Source organism: Lonchura striata, chromosome 9 (genome assembly GCF_050655825.1).
Source record: "Lonchura striata isolate lonStrDom1 chromosome 9, ASM5065582v1, whole genome shotgun sequence".
Lineage (NCBI taxonomy): Eukaryota > Metazoa > Chordata > Aves > Passeriformes > Estrildidae > Lonchura > Lonchura striata.
Genome location: NC_140711.1, coordinates 1,722,005 through 1,736,512, shown reverse-complemented (window position 1 = coordinate 1,736,512; position 14,508 = coordinate 1,722,005). Strand labels below are relative to the sequence as shown.

The window sequence follows — 14,508 nt, the reverse complement described above, 5'->3', positions numbered from 1 at the left end:
CCACTCAACTGGAAAAAAACCATATTTTTCTGGACAGGAGCAAACACTCCTAATAGCCTGAAACTGCTGTTGATCCCTTTTCTTGCTAGGGCCACCTAAAAAATGCATGGGATGCTACTTTTATGAAGCAAGAAGAGGAAGGAGAAAATAAAGAATTCAAACTCTGGACAGGTGGTTTAGGTCACTGATTTTCTGCTCAATCTCCTGTTTCTAACTGTGTGAAATGGATCAAACCAATTTCTTCTGGCTTGTGGTTTCCTCCACTGTCCATTTTACTGTGTTTAGATTATTAAAAAACCTCTCCCAAGTGCTTTTATCTCAGTGACTGTGGAGCACTGTGCATCTCTGAGTGCAGCCCCAGCACAATGAAGATTTGCTATTCTCAGCTGTTTTCTGTTCCATAACCATTTATGGTACAGGTGTTTATATGGGATGTAACAGTGCCATCAGACTGGCACATAGGAATTTTCTTCAATAATTTGGAAACAACCTCTCCATTTATAAATTAAGTCCAATGCTTCTGTATTAAATGGACCAAGTCTTTATATTATTTTAAATGTTGTCTGATGTCAGGATGATTCTTGTTTCTCAGACTGAAAGGCACTGTAGAAGGGACAGTGGAGGCAATATTGGATTTATTTTTGTTTGTTGCCGCCATTGTAGGGGTGATGAACATAAACATAGTAGAGTTCAGAATCTTTTGAGAAAACAATATATCATTTGTGTTAGGTTTTTGCATTATCACACACTCTGCCACTCCCAGGCTCGACAGAGATTCTCCTCCTGCCCTGGTGGCAATCAGGGTGCTGCCCAGCAATTGACTCAGACCAGTTTAATCAAGGAGGACATTCTGGGCTGATCAAGTGATGAAAAATGGGCACCTGATCCCATCCACACAACTCCAGTCATCTCCTGAGAGTCGTGATCCTTTCCTTGGACAGCTGTGTGGTCCCACTCTGGGATTCTTGCTCTCTGCCTCTCCCCAGTGCCTTGTGTCAGTCTCAAGGGTTTTGTTGATTTGTCACCCCATTGCACAACACTGAGCTTGAGACATTCTGTGCTCACAGAAAACCGAGGAGGGCGTGAACAGACAAAATCTTGGTAGGTATGAAGTATAGACATATGTGTTATAGGCACTTATGATACACATTATTGTAAAACTTCTCTTGTGTAATAGCAGCTTTTGGACACAATTAAGCAGTGTATGCACTTCGCATCCGCACAAACACTTGCCTTGCACTGGGTTTGTAATAATGTATTTCATATCATAGCTCAGTTTCCCTCACTTACAGCACTGTATCTTATGTGAAGTTTAGAAAATTATACAAAGCTTGAGAGAAAAAGAACTATTTTGTGGAAGTGATTGGTTTTTAGTTAATCCATTGACTGGTACTCCAGTTAGTTGGTGTGCAATTACCATGGTGATATAAAGACTGCAAAACAATTACCTTTAAAAATGTAATTTTTAAATTTTTTTTGTTGTTGTTGTTTGTTTGTTTTTTAGAAATCATGATGTATTCTAACTTACTTGCTCTTTATATAAAGTTTAAAATAACAGAAAAATAATTTGGGTTAACAAATGTGAACAATTGCCAACCTGTTATAGGAATCCATCTCCATAAAAAAAACTATATTTAAATATAACTTATTTCCTTTAAAATTATTTAATTAATCAAACTTAAATTTCGTTTGAGCATTTGAAATTAACTTATTCCTATCAAATGACAAAGAAATTTAAGTAACTGTGATTCTGCAACAGTGGATATAATAATCTTAACATGTCAGGCCTAGTGTGTTTTGTTGTTGCTGAAAAGTTTTCAAGTCAGGTTGATCCCTTTTTTAACCAGCTGCTCAAAAAAATTCTGAAAGACTCATTGGTACTTGATTGATTTGTTAGTGCCTGTGACAGATTTAATGGATATTTCTGACAAGATTTCTGCTCCTTACTGCTGCCTGCCTTGGAGAGCTTCCAGGTGTGCTAATGAAAAAAAGTCATGAATGAAGACAGGAACAGTGAGCATTGTATTTGGTGTGGCATCCAAAGAACAGAAATTAAATATAACACTGTAATTAATAGGCATGCTAGAATTGAAAGCATGACACCAATTTATAATCAGCTTTCAGATGTTTTTGGACTAGAATACATTATTTAGGACAGCAAAGCTTCTACATCCCCCCTAGCAGCTTCTCTGGAGCTGGGAGCTGTTTCTGCATGGCCTCTTCTCCCAGGACTTCACCTCTGCAGCAGTTCACTAAAACTGGACACAGCAAAGGGCAAAATTCTGCAGCTCTGTTGGCTCAAATGGGTGTTTGCCCATTTCTGCCTCAGTGCTGTCCTTGTGTGTGGGGACTGGCTGCTGTGTGGGAGCTGCCTGCTAGAACAGCAGCATGAAAGGCAGTGGGAATCATGTGCAATGAAAGAGAAATCATGTGCCATAAAAAGCCCCATATGCTTTATGTAAAATTTTTGATTAAAAAGTGCTTCCTTGAATGGAATTTGCCCCAGCTGTTGCCATCTGTCAGTTTTTCAGAGCCCTTTAGAAAACACAACATTATTGATTTTGGTCCATCTCTCTGAGAGTGCTACTATAGGACATGCCACATATGGCAGGTTATCAGTGGTACTGCAGTAGCCAAGGGCTGCTGGGTGTGGGGCTGAGCTGATGGACTGAAAACAAAACAGTCCTTTGCTTTAATCTGCAAGATTGAAGTAGCAGACCCTGCCTACTGTTTACTGCAAAGTGCTTTTCTATGCTGCATGCGAAAGCAGAGAAATCACAGCTTTCTCCAGAGTCCCCACGTAATTCATTTTCTTGGTATGGTTTTACATACAGGAAAAAGTTAATTTGCTTAAAATGTTTCTTGCCAGTGACTGTGGCTTTATTGAGCAGAATTTTATATCTAGAAATAATCTCCCTTGTGCTGATTTATTTTTAAGTTTTTTATTTATCTTCATAGAAGAGAGGGAACAAACATTAGGGGACAAACACTTTCATGTATGTCTGTCCTGATGCTGTGACTGCAGGTGTAGAAGGAGTGGCCTGACTTCTTGAGAGGTGAAAAATAAAAAGGACAGTTTCTCAGACAGCAAGAGAATTTTTGAATTAAAAAACTTGAAAATAAATAATTCTGAAATGTATTTAATGTATTCAAATGTATTAATTAAACCCTTAAGTCAGAAATCTATAGACCATCTCAGAATACATTTTTAATTATTTTGCCATGTCTTAAGCTGCCTCAGCACATGGAGGCTTGCTGAGGTTTGGAATAACACTGGAGGAGGGGTATTAGATAAACAGGTGAGGCATCTGGAGACACAGCCTGTGTACATTTTGGGTTTTCAGCATAACTTTCTGGAAGGACAATACTGTCATGCTGCAGCTAAGGTAGTGCTTAAATTTGCATTGTCATTAAACTTAATCTGAATTTTCAGAAACATTTTGCTCATGGCGCAATTTCTGTATGAATTGGTCTGTGACTCAGAATAAGGAACTGAAGTATAGCTACTTTGCTTAAATAGCATACATTGTTTAAAATAACATACAGTTTCCTAGCAGTTTTTCAAACTGCTGTACTGAAGATTAAGTTAGTTCTTACACTCAGCCTTGAAACTGACTCTTAATTGTAGGAGATACTGACTTATCTTGAGATTGCAAGTTTAAATCATATATAAATAACATCAAATATTTACTAGTTTGTTCTGGGATACTTTTATTATGAAAATGGGAGATTTTTAACTCTGTTCCTATGATAAAGATGTAAAAATCCAAACATCAGAAGATAAGTGAATGTAGATTTAAAACATGAAAGTTTGGCTTTGAATGAAAAAAGAGAAAGCTGAGTCATTGTTTCCTAAAACTGATGAGAAGTAATTTAAGGTGCTGAAATAAGCATCTGAAAAAAGTAGATGTTACAATTAACTTTGAGATTGATAAGTCAGTAGATAAAATCTAGGAAACAGAAGCCAGAATTTACAGAAAGGAGAGACATGCTGAGCATTCCAGGTAGTCCTGTGATTGCTACAGTCATAATATTTCTTCTGAGTTTGTATTCATCTAATCTGAAGAATGTTCAGATCGAATAATATTTTGCATATGAAGAAAGAAGTGCTATCGTTCACTATGGTTCATTGAAACTCTGTTGGGTGTGTGATATTGCACTGTGGTTTTCTGCTTTCTGAGCACACCAAAGCCGCTCTCGTTGTGCTGGCTCTTTAGTTGCCACTTGAGTAAAACCAGGCTTTTTAGGAGGTTTGCATTGGTCAGAATCAATCAATTTTTTATCTAAAAAATTGAAAACAAAATAAGTAACTTACCACACTTCAGGAGGGTGCTCAGAGCACAAAACTAGGGCACAGGAATGAATATTTCAGTGTTCTGCGCTTAAGCCACTCCGTGCTGTTTTGCTAATGACAATGGAAACAACTGATAAAAGGAGGGGAAGAGAGAAGTGTTCCCTTTCTTCCATTAGTTGTCAGCAAATACCTGAATTGACTAAGGCTGTGATCTGATAGCTGGTGTTTCCACCTCACCTGGCAGCCAGTTTATCCACACACTCAGTTAATTTTTTTCTTAAGATTATAAATTCATAGAATTTCTTCTTTAATCCAGAGTATGTGTATAAAATTCTTCTTAGAAGGAATTAGAGCCCAGAGGCCTTCAGAAATCAGTATTTAATTCTTTCATCTGACACAGATTTTGGGCAGTCAGTTAAGAAGTGCCCAGGTTGATTACCCTTCATCATTGGGTGTACAACAACATCAGTGAACATCAGTGGAGGAAATCTGTTGAAATAAATATTCTGATATTAATATAATTGCTGTTGTTCATGTTCCCTGTACAGCCATGATGACTATAATGTATACAATACTTCCTCTTTCATATTCCAACATTCGTCTGAACTTCTACTTCCTTGCCTTTCCTTTTGGTTTGGAAAGGTGGCCTCTCCCATTTTCTAAAGCATACTTGCTTCAGTTTTAGGGCCTTGTCCAAACTGGTCAAAGTACAAGATGTATGTGTATATTCGTCTCCTTGAAGGAAAAATTCTTAGCAACTTAAAACCCGCAAGAGTGTTTCATTTTATTTACATTGGACATTCAAAAGACATAGATCAGTCCTGAGAGGGAGCTGTTTGCCTCTCATGGCTTATTGCAAATTCTTTAATTGTCTAATTTGATAAGCATTTAAGTTTAGATTTCTTGCCATTTTGTTTATCACAGTCTGTACTTCAAATAGAAATTAAAGACAAAATTCTCATGTGCTTTTGTTTCTCAAATTATTCCAGGTCATCAGTGCATTAGGTCAAGAAAATGCAAACTGCAGTGCTGGGCCTCAGCCCTTCCTGCAGGGGACAGAGAATTCTCAGCTCTTCATTATTTGTGCACTTCAACAGATATATCCAAGAGATTATACACAAAAGCTTTGTATTTCTCTCTCTGTTTCTAAGTGGTCTTAACCACAGGCAATGGAAGTACAGTTTTCATTTATTTGTAGGTTTTTAAACTTAATTGGAAGTTGCCTTTTCTGCTGTGCCACAAATAAATGTGTGTGTTTATGGTCTGGTTCTTGTCTCTTATTTCTCCTGCCACACAGTACTGCAATTGTCACGGGAATTCTGAACTAATAATGATCTCATCACTGACATTAGCACCTTTGACTTGCACTGACACACGTCTGTGACGTGTGTCAGGGCTGCACCTATTGGCAGCTTCTGCTTTCTGCTGCTTCCTTCTGAATGTTTTTCAGAAAGGGAAAATAAAAAGCTTTTCATTGAGACACTCTATTTATTCTTGGAATAAATATTATTATTTATTATTATTATTGGAATAGTCCAGACACCATTTGTGCACTTAATAGATGAGCTCTGGTTTATTAAGAAAATGGACACCATTAGTTTGAAATAAGTCAGATTTTCATCTGACTTACAATGAGTTCTCATTACTCTGCTAAAAGACTGAAGGCAATATGAGTCTGGCCATACATGGGTCCCAACAATTCTTTTCTCATTTACTGTCCCTTCTATATCAAGAAAGTAGCTTTGTTTTAAAAAGCCCTTTTGAATATATTTGTGATAGTCAGAAAATTATTAATGGCTTCACATTTACTATATGATTGACAAGTTTAATAGGCTACATTCTGTGATGTCAGTGAATGCTTTTTCTTTCAGAGACAAGCATAGGAAATGTGTATTTTAAAATTTATTCTTGTTAATAGATCTGATTGCTTCAAAGAGTGGGCAGCTGCAATACCTCAGTTCTGAGGCTAATTAAATAACGTCTCTTGGTTTCCAATGGGAAGCAATTGCTTCCCTGATAAATAAAACAGTTTTCATGTTTTAGACACTAATGAGGGAAACCTGATAATGATAAAATATGTCAGTGTTCTTTTTTGTCTGTGTGAACTGTGTGACACAAGATAGTGCTATTTAGGGAAAACTGACCATCCACCTGCTACAGGGAAACAGCAAAAGCCAAGAATTCTGTCTGAGCCAAAACTCCCAACCACCTTCCGTCCCTCTCTGGTTTTTTGGAATAGCAGTGCATCTTTTATTTCATTATTATAGCCATGTTATTGCAGCAAATAAATTACTGTTAGATCTGAAAATATCAAAAGTGTAATGGATTTAAAATTATACATACAGAATTAAATATTAAAGAGCTGTTTGAACCCGCTTCTCTGTTAATGATGACTCAAGTCCTGATCTACTTTTCATCTCTTTCAGTGAAATGCTGACAGCACTTCCTTGGCTTTTTTCCCAGCCTCCCCTGTAAAAATGCTATAATTCTAATGTCTACCCTTCCTGTGCTCAGCAAAATAAGGACTAATCTTCCTGATGGACCTTTCTTCTTAATTTCTAGCCCTTGAACAAGTAAAAAATTGACTATCAAACAAAATCCAGTTACATATGAAGTAATCAACTACTGCAGAAAAACAGTCAATCTTTATCATTGCCAGAAGACCAGAATCTTCAGTGTGGCTGAAAATGAGCAAAAGTAATAGTAAAAGAGAAATAACCGTTTTGGGAGGTTTTTTTGTTTTTTTTTTTTTTTTCCCACTCTGTATTTTCTTCTCATGACTGATTACTAATTCTAAGTGTGCAACCATCTGCTGCAGCCAGCAGTAATATCCAATAAACTCTGAGCTGGGATTTGCATCAGGATGAGTGGCAACTGCATGGCATGGCAATCTTGGGCACTGTAAATGAAATACTTCTCCTGGTTTGGAAGTTCATTGTTCACTGTAGAAATCACTATTTAAGTGCTTAGCTCAACCCTCTGGAGCACACAGGGACAGAGTTCTTCCCAAAGACTCAGCTTGTGCAAAAAGTTTATTTGTACATCAGAGTCCTCCAAGACACCCGGGCTGAAATTTGCAGGAGTAGATACTCTTCCCTGCTGCTAAAGATTTACCCCACATGTTGAGGAATTGCTTTTGATAGAACCTCAAGACTACAGTACCAAAGTACCTAAGGGAATCAGAACAAATACTTATTCCAAGCTATGAAAATTGAGGAGGAATAGGAGAAGAAGGTCCTGTAGAACAGGGATTTCCCAGGGTTTTGAAGGGGGTGCGGTAGTGAAACTGCTGTTTTTTTGTTTTTTTTTTTCCCTTTTAGAAATATCTTCTTATAGACCTATTGAGCCAGCTGTGAGGGATGACTCAAGAGTCAAATAGTCCTTTACATGTATTCTGGGATGCTTCTGTGGGAGTTTGACTGTAAATTTAAGAAGCACATCTCTATTACATCCCTAAAGAAATGCAATGTTTTCACAGTGGAAATGCCATGTCATTGCTGGTTCTTTCTCCTGGATTCTTCTTGGTGCTGAAACCAACTGTAATGATGCTTGATTGCTTTGGTGGTGGTGGTGATGATCCTTCTACCAATCCAAAAGGAAGTGATTTTGGAAGTGCTCTCTCTCCCAGCTCTCAGGCTGAGAACCCCCCTAGTCCTTGGGTATGGAAGACAAGCAGGATTTCACTGGAGAGCAGTGGTTTGTGCCACGGGCACTTGAGGAGGCAGCAATAACTCAGTGCAGGGAGTGGAATTGTCCCAAGGGAAGACTCTAAGCATCATCAGAGGAAAATGCAGCAGTCTCTGCTTATGGGCAGCTTCTGCTTTCAGTTTCTTCTGTTTAAACTTCACTGTTCCTTTTAGGATGAAAAGTTCCCTGAGTTCCTCATACCATATTTTTTAATTTCCTTCAACAGTCCTGTGAACTTGGATGTGAATTTGTAATGTCCAGGGTGCTTCCTATACCTCACACTGCTTCAAATAACCTATTTCTATTGGCTATTGTATCATTTTTGCCTGAACATAAAACCACTTACTTGGTTTGTAATGTTCTTTATCTCCCTTAATTTTCATAAGTATAAAATATTTCCCCAAGCATTATGAAAAGATTAAAATTCAATTTGAGTACTGAATTATGCATGGTTTTCATTTTGGCAATACTCTAAGAATTTTTTGTTTCCCAGCTTTTTAGTGTTATAAGAAAATATCTACTATCAAATGTATTTTTAATAGATATTTCCTGGTATTAGATGACACAGTTGACATTTAATCCATTCTACAAAGATGTCTAAATATTTCATTTTTATAATTCATAGCAGCCAATCTTTTTGATAAATTGAATGCTTCTATTTATGGCTATGATTTGCAGGGAGCAAGCATATAAACAAAATTACTTCCAGGAGGAAGAAAATCAGTTCAGTTAATTATTTTACTTAACTGCTCATGGCAATATCTATCAAGCTGCCAACATAGGAAAAGAACCATCAGCAGAATAAACCCTGCAAAGTAGTAATCAAAATTCAGTACGATTAGCATTCTTAATTTGAATAAGGAATAGGATCCTGAAGATATCCCATGCTGCTGGAAATAAGTGAGTAATGGATAATAATAAAAGCCTTAAAACAGAAGAGAAGCTTTAAACACCCAGAGTTTTGCTCTACCATTTTTTATCTTTCAGTGTCTTAATTGAAATTACAGATGTCATTGTAGGTTGGTCTTTCTTTTCTAAATATTCATGTAGATATATAAATGAATGTTCACAACACATTGGAATGACTTTGCTGGAATTAAAAAATGCCAAAGCTTGAGATGCTGATTTCTTTGCTTTTATTCTTAGATCTTCATAGTTCTTTACCTGGAGACCTTTCAGGAGCTGGCAAGCTGAGGTTCCTTATTTCTTGAAAGGTACCAAGGAGAATACTTTAAACATACTACTTTTCTTTCTCTTTTGTTTTAAAGTGACATTTGCACACAGCCAATAAACTTTGTAACTACGTATAATCTTATGTAACCTTATCTTGACCTTCTCAGGCATGTAGAGAATCAAGTGAATTTCACTTACTTGAACTTGGTTCTCTAGGGACTCTCAGCATTAGCTCTTTTTATACCTATTTGCCTAAAATGCTTTCAGGAATTATTAGTGTTTAAATGTGTGTATTCATTCTTGCTATAAATTTGACAGAGCAAATTTTACTGGCTTTATTGGTTCATAATTTTAGCTTTATGTACAGAACGTGTGAAGCAATACAGATGGATTTACAACTAAACACATTCATCTTCATGAAACGTGTAGCTGAGGTCCTTAACTCTAGGATATTTCTGAACATTCACATAAATGCTTTCATTAAGTAATCAATAGCATTGAGTATTTTTGCATAAACCATATGGATGAGAGATGTTAAAAAGTAACAGGGATTATAAATCCATTTTGTCATTTCTCAGAGTATTAAGTGCTTCAATACAAAATAAAGGTATATAACTGTGCATACGTTTAAGAACTGATAGCTATAATATTAATACACTCTAGACATGTTTTAGTAATCCAGAAATAATTTTTTGGTTATTGAGTTTAGTTAGAAACCTGCAGGTTTTGACCCACTGTTGGTGAATTTATATCATATGTAATAAAAATACTTTAAATCAGTCAACTGCTTTATACTTATACAAAAATAATTTTTCCCTTTTGTGTTAAATAAAGGTTTCCTTCTTCTGTAACTGTTTTGTTGCCTAAAGGTCTAAAACATTGAATTAAAATGCTTCGTGTTGTAGTTCAATCAAAAATATGCTGGTTGCAAAGGATTTCAGAGTTGGCCACAAATGAGCAGGTTATAAAATAATCAGTTACAGTAATCTGTGAAAATGGTACTTCGTTGTTATTGGAAAAATAAAATCCAATTCCAAATTTTATGCAATTATTTCAGAGCTGCATAAATTAGGAATTGCTCAGTGGCTTAAGTTAGAAGCAAAAAGCCAGTTTGTGGGAGTGGAAAAGTAATGAAATCAAAAACAGGTGAGAAGATTGTGATCGGGACTGTTGTGTTGTTGTTATCACAAAGTTTTATTGATGAATGCATCTTCCTACAAACAGTTCTGGGAGTGCAGTGAATTGTTCACAGAATAAAATACTCACCAGAAGTGGCAAAGGTTCTCCTTTGTTGTGCATGTCCTTTGTGGCACTTGGCTGAAATACCAGCATGTACAAAGAAAACAGATTCCAGCATGCTCATGTTTGGAATCGGGTAAATCTTTTCATAAAGACAAGCAAATAGAACCAGTTAAGCATTCCTGATTCCACCAAACTCATTTAATTACCAGGACTTTAATTGAGAGGAGTGTACAGAACATGACCTGGAGGTGCAAGCATCCTGTTGAAATTCCCACTGGACTTGAATCTCAAGGGTAACTTTGCTCCTTCTTGCCGTACAACTCATGTCCAACTTTCATATGCCTGAAAATTAACTCTGGTTTCAAGATCATAAATTATGAAATGCCTGTGCTGCTCCTCATGCAGGCCACTGGTTCCACTAGCTGAACCTTCCTTGGCCCCATCCTTGCCTGTTATTTGATGATCTTAGGCCAAGAAAAAGTCCCTTGGCTGCTGTTCAAAGGGGCTTTAAATGAATGAAATGTGGTTTGGCTTGTAGGATCAAATCTTCTCACTTTTGACTCTCTCAAAATAATTTTCACCAAGAAGATAAAACATGAAAAGACATCTTTTAATAATTGAATTTTACATCTATTATACCTTTCCTTGTGTGTTGTAAGCATGGGGATTCCTGGCTTCTTGCTATGTCCATTATTTATTTGCAGCTCTTTTCTGTGCACACACACAGAGTCATGCTAGACTGTAGGAAGCATGGGCAGAGATCCCAAAGGAGAGACCTTAGAAGGAATTCAAGTTATTTGATCTTTTGAAGAGAGGACTGCGGGAACAAAGGAGTTTTCAGGTGCATGAAAGGGTTGATAAGAGGAAGGTTGGAATGTCCTTCTCTGCTTGTCAGGACTAGAACAAAGAGTAGAACTTTGAAATTACAGCAAGAGAACTTCTGATCCATTGCTATTCATTTTTATTTTGTGAGATCCTATGGTGTGCTAACAATCATTAACTATCAGACTAGTGGAGTTTAGCATTTCTATCATTAGAAACTTTTAAATAGATGTTGAAAAAGGTTTGGGTTAAAATATATTTGCTTAGAGATACAGTTGGAGTAAATAGTTCCTTATTACCCCTTTCAGTCAGCTTCTGGTTATTTTATGAAGGATTTGAAATCCACCCTGTTAAAGCATTAAAAGCATACGGCAGGGAGTCTCCAGTGTGGTGTCAAGCAATGCAATTTCCATGACAAGAACAGAACAGAAATAGCAGTTTGAAGTCTTGCTGTTTTAGCAAGCTTTTTTTCATGGAAAATGTTTTCAGTACATCACAAGAATATAATTACTGCACCCTTCTCTCAGTTTTGTTTCCAGTTTCCCAGATAACACACAGCCTAAAATGTAAAGCATTAAGAAACACTGTTTGGATATTTTAACATCTAATTGATTGTCCTTAAGATGGATACTATTCTTCTGGTTTAGAAGTTTATAAAATGTCATTCATGTCTCCACCTATACTTTTTTTTTTCCGGTGGGTAATCTAATTTTAATGTAACTGTCTTCTGTTTTGTTTGTTGTGTTGGTCCTGTTTTGTCATTCTGTAAGAAGAGCTGTTAATCTGTGTTTTTGAGGAGCCCATATTTTGAAGAAAACCAGCCTGGAATACTTTAGCCAAATAGAAATGTCTTTTCTTTGCAACTTAGAAATTAAAATCTCTTAACCTGCATAAGCATATTCAGTAACACAGTACACACCTTGAACATTAAGTTTTGCCTAGGTTTTCCAAAAGTAAATGTTGTGCTTACTGTTGATTCCCTGATACTAAAACTATGGCTGGTGAGTGCTCTGTGCTGTGTGCAAGGGAAAGCCCAGGTATGCCCCCAAATTCTTGACTGTGACTGAGATATAGTTTTCTTTGGTAGCTTTGGATCCTTCTCAGGTACAGTCGGTTAAATCTGGTGAGGTCTTTACAGATTAGAAAGGTCTGGAGTTTATCAGTATTCAGAAAGAGGCTTCTGGCAGTGTGCTTAGTGCCTTGTGTAACTGAGCACATCAACTTCACTGGGTTTATTTTTCAAGAGTCAGAATCTTTAAATGTCTTTATTTTTAGGTCTTCCAAAGTCAGAACACCTTGGTATCCTTTTTCAAAGGTGTTGTATTTGCTGCTGGCCCTCTGGGTCTCCACATGTTTAGGATGAGTTTTTTTCTGAGGGGTAGAATGATAGTTCTCTGCCAAAGGAGGCACTGGGTTATAGTACTGGATGTGAGCACTTCAACTTTACAAGTCAGTTCATGATTGGCATTTATTCCGCAAAGCTTTTTTTTCCCTTTCCTTTTTGTGCAATAAAGAATGATGCTCCATGTAGAGGCAAGAATTTCTGCCAATAGCAAAGAACTCAGCCTGACATCAGGGCATCTATATGTCTGCCCTAATTCCGATTTACTCTTACATTTTCTCTCTTAATTTGAGCAATTGTAGTACAATTATTGTAGTACAGGTATCTCTTGCCTTGGTGACCAAAGTGTCCATCATTTGGTGACAAAATGGATTGCATTTGCAATTCCTGCTCTGAGCATTTTTCAGGAAATGAGAGGGTGGGCAGGGAGATGCAAGAAATGTCCAGCCACACGTCTCTACAGTATCAGTTTGCATTTCAATCAGCTCTTTTGAAAATTGGTAGTTGTTGAGGGCTGAGTGTTTATTTTTTTCAAGACACAAACCAATTTTTGTGTGCTGTTGAAAATTTCTGTGCTGCAAAGAGGAGGATGATTCCTTCTTAGTATGTGCTGAGACTTGGTGAGGAACAGAGCAAGGTTCAAACAGATCCTGCCAGAATCACAAGTGGTTACTCTGCAGGATTTAAGGACTATTAAGACAAAAGACTATAGACTCTGTAACAGGGATGGCAACTAGTACCTGGCAGTTCTGGAATTTTTCACATTTATCTGGACTTGAGAGAATGGGATTTGCATTACTGCATTTGATTAGAAGAAGTTTCTGAGTTATATGTTATGTTTATTTTAGGCATGTTTCCCTACAAGCCAGACCACATTTAACTGGAGGTGGCTGATGGAAGAGGAGAAATGCACAGGGAGTGATGAATAAGGGCTGGCTCGATGTTGCACTGAGCTGCTGTTGGAAGGCAAACACTGAGCAATTAAAGAGCTAATGCAGTATGGTAAGAAACTGAGTCATTTTAAGGACAGGGCTCAGTGTAAGGCATGCAGAGGGAGCACAGCAGTGAATTGCTGGTGCCATGAGAAGCCCTGTAAACCACTCCAGGAGGCATAAACTTTCAGGTTCAGGTCCAGGTTCAGAAATCGCCCAGGATATTTCCTGACCTTTTCAGTGGCTGTAGCTAAGTATAAGAGTCTCAGGCTTTGTTAGTGTGACTTGAATAGGTGTGCATTATTCAGACATGTAATTACCTCTTAATTGTAGCTAAAGTAATTTCCTATGAATAGACTTAAATAATTCCTTTAATAATGTTCAATTTTCTGTTCTTTTATGTTGTCTTATACTTCAGATATATATTTTTGCTAACATTCACAATTTTTCTTAACTCTTCCTGAAAGTAATTGATATTAATTGGGGAGTTGATTAGATTTTCATTATGATTATGCAAGGGTTTAATCTTTCTGACAGCTGTTAGCCAACCCAGTTGCTTGTAAGTTATAATGCATTAGAAATCCCTGGCTCAGAAACTTTTACGTATTTTATACAAGGGAAAAAAAGAGCAGCATTTCTTCTGTATATAGTAAATAGCGAGGCTACTTTCCCCTGGGAGCTCCACTTACATGATGGTGGTTGGCTGAATATTCACATCTGATTTAGTAAATAAGTGGATGATAACAATCAGGATGCTGCTGCTTGAGTAATGAGATTCTGATGACTACCAGCTCCCTGATGAGAAATACTTCAGAACTATTAAGTGCTGTAAGATTCATGACATGGGAAGAGTGCAGTGAGCCCTTAGTATTTAAAAATTGTAGTAATTGTTTTTCATAGGTTTTTATTTTTATTCCAATAAATAAGTTTATTTGCTTTCTCTGTAGTTGTGCAGTTTTTAAATTTCTGAGTTCAAGGATTGCCTTTTTGTGTTCGTCTTATCATTGGTAAAGACA

At 37.0% G+C, this 14,508-nt stretch overlaps 1 protein-coding gene across 6 annotated transcripts in view; it reads left to right on the top strand.

Annotated features, from left to right (window-relative positions):
- Positions 1-14,508, top strand: part of CLSTN2 (calsyntenin 2) — a 350,034-nt gene that overhangs the window by 135,737 nt on the left and 199,789 nt on the right. Inside the window, exon 2 of one of the 6 annotated variants that reach the window (XM_085587482.1) lies at positions 9,128-9,195. The exons of the other annotated variants lie outside the window; for them this stretch is intronic. The gene's annotated coding sequence lies outside the window, so the exon portion shown is untranslated. The remainder of the gene's footprint in view (positions 1-9,127; positions 9,196-14,508) is intronic. 6 annotated transcript variants of the gene reach the window in all.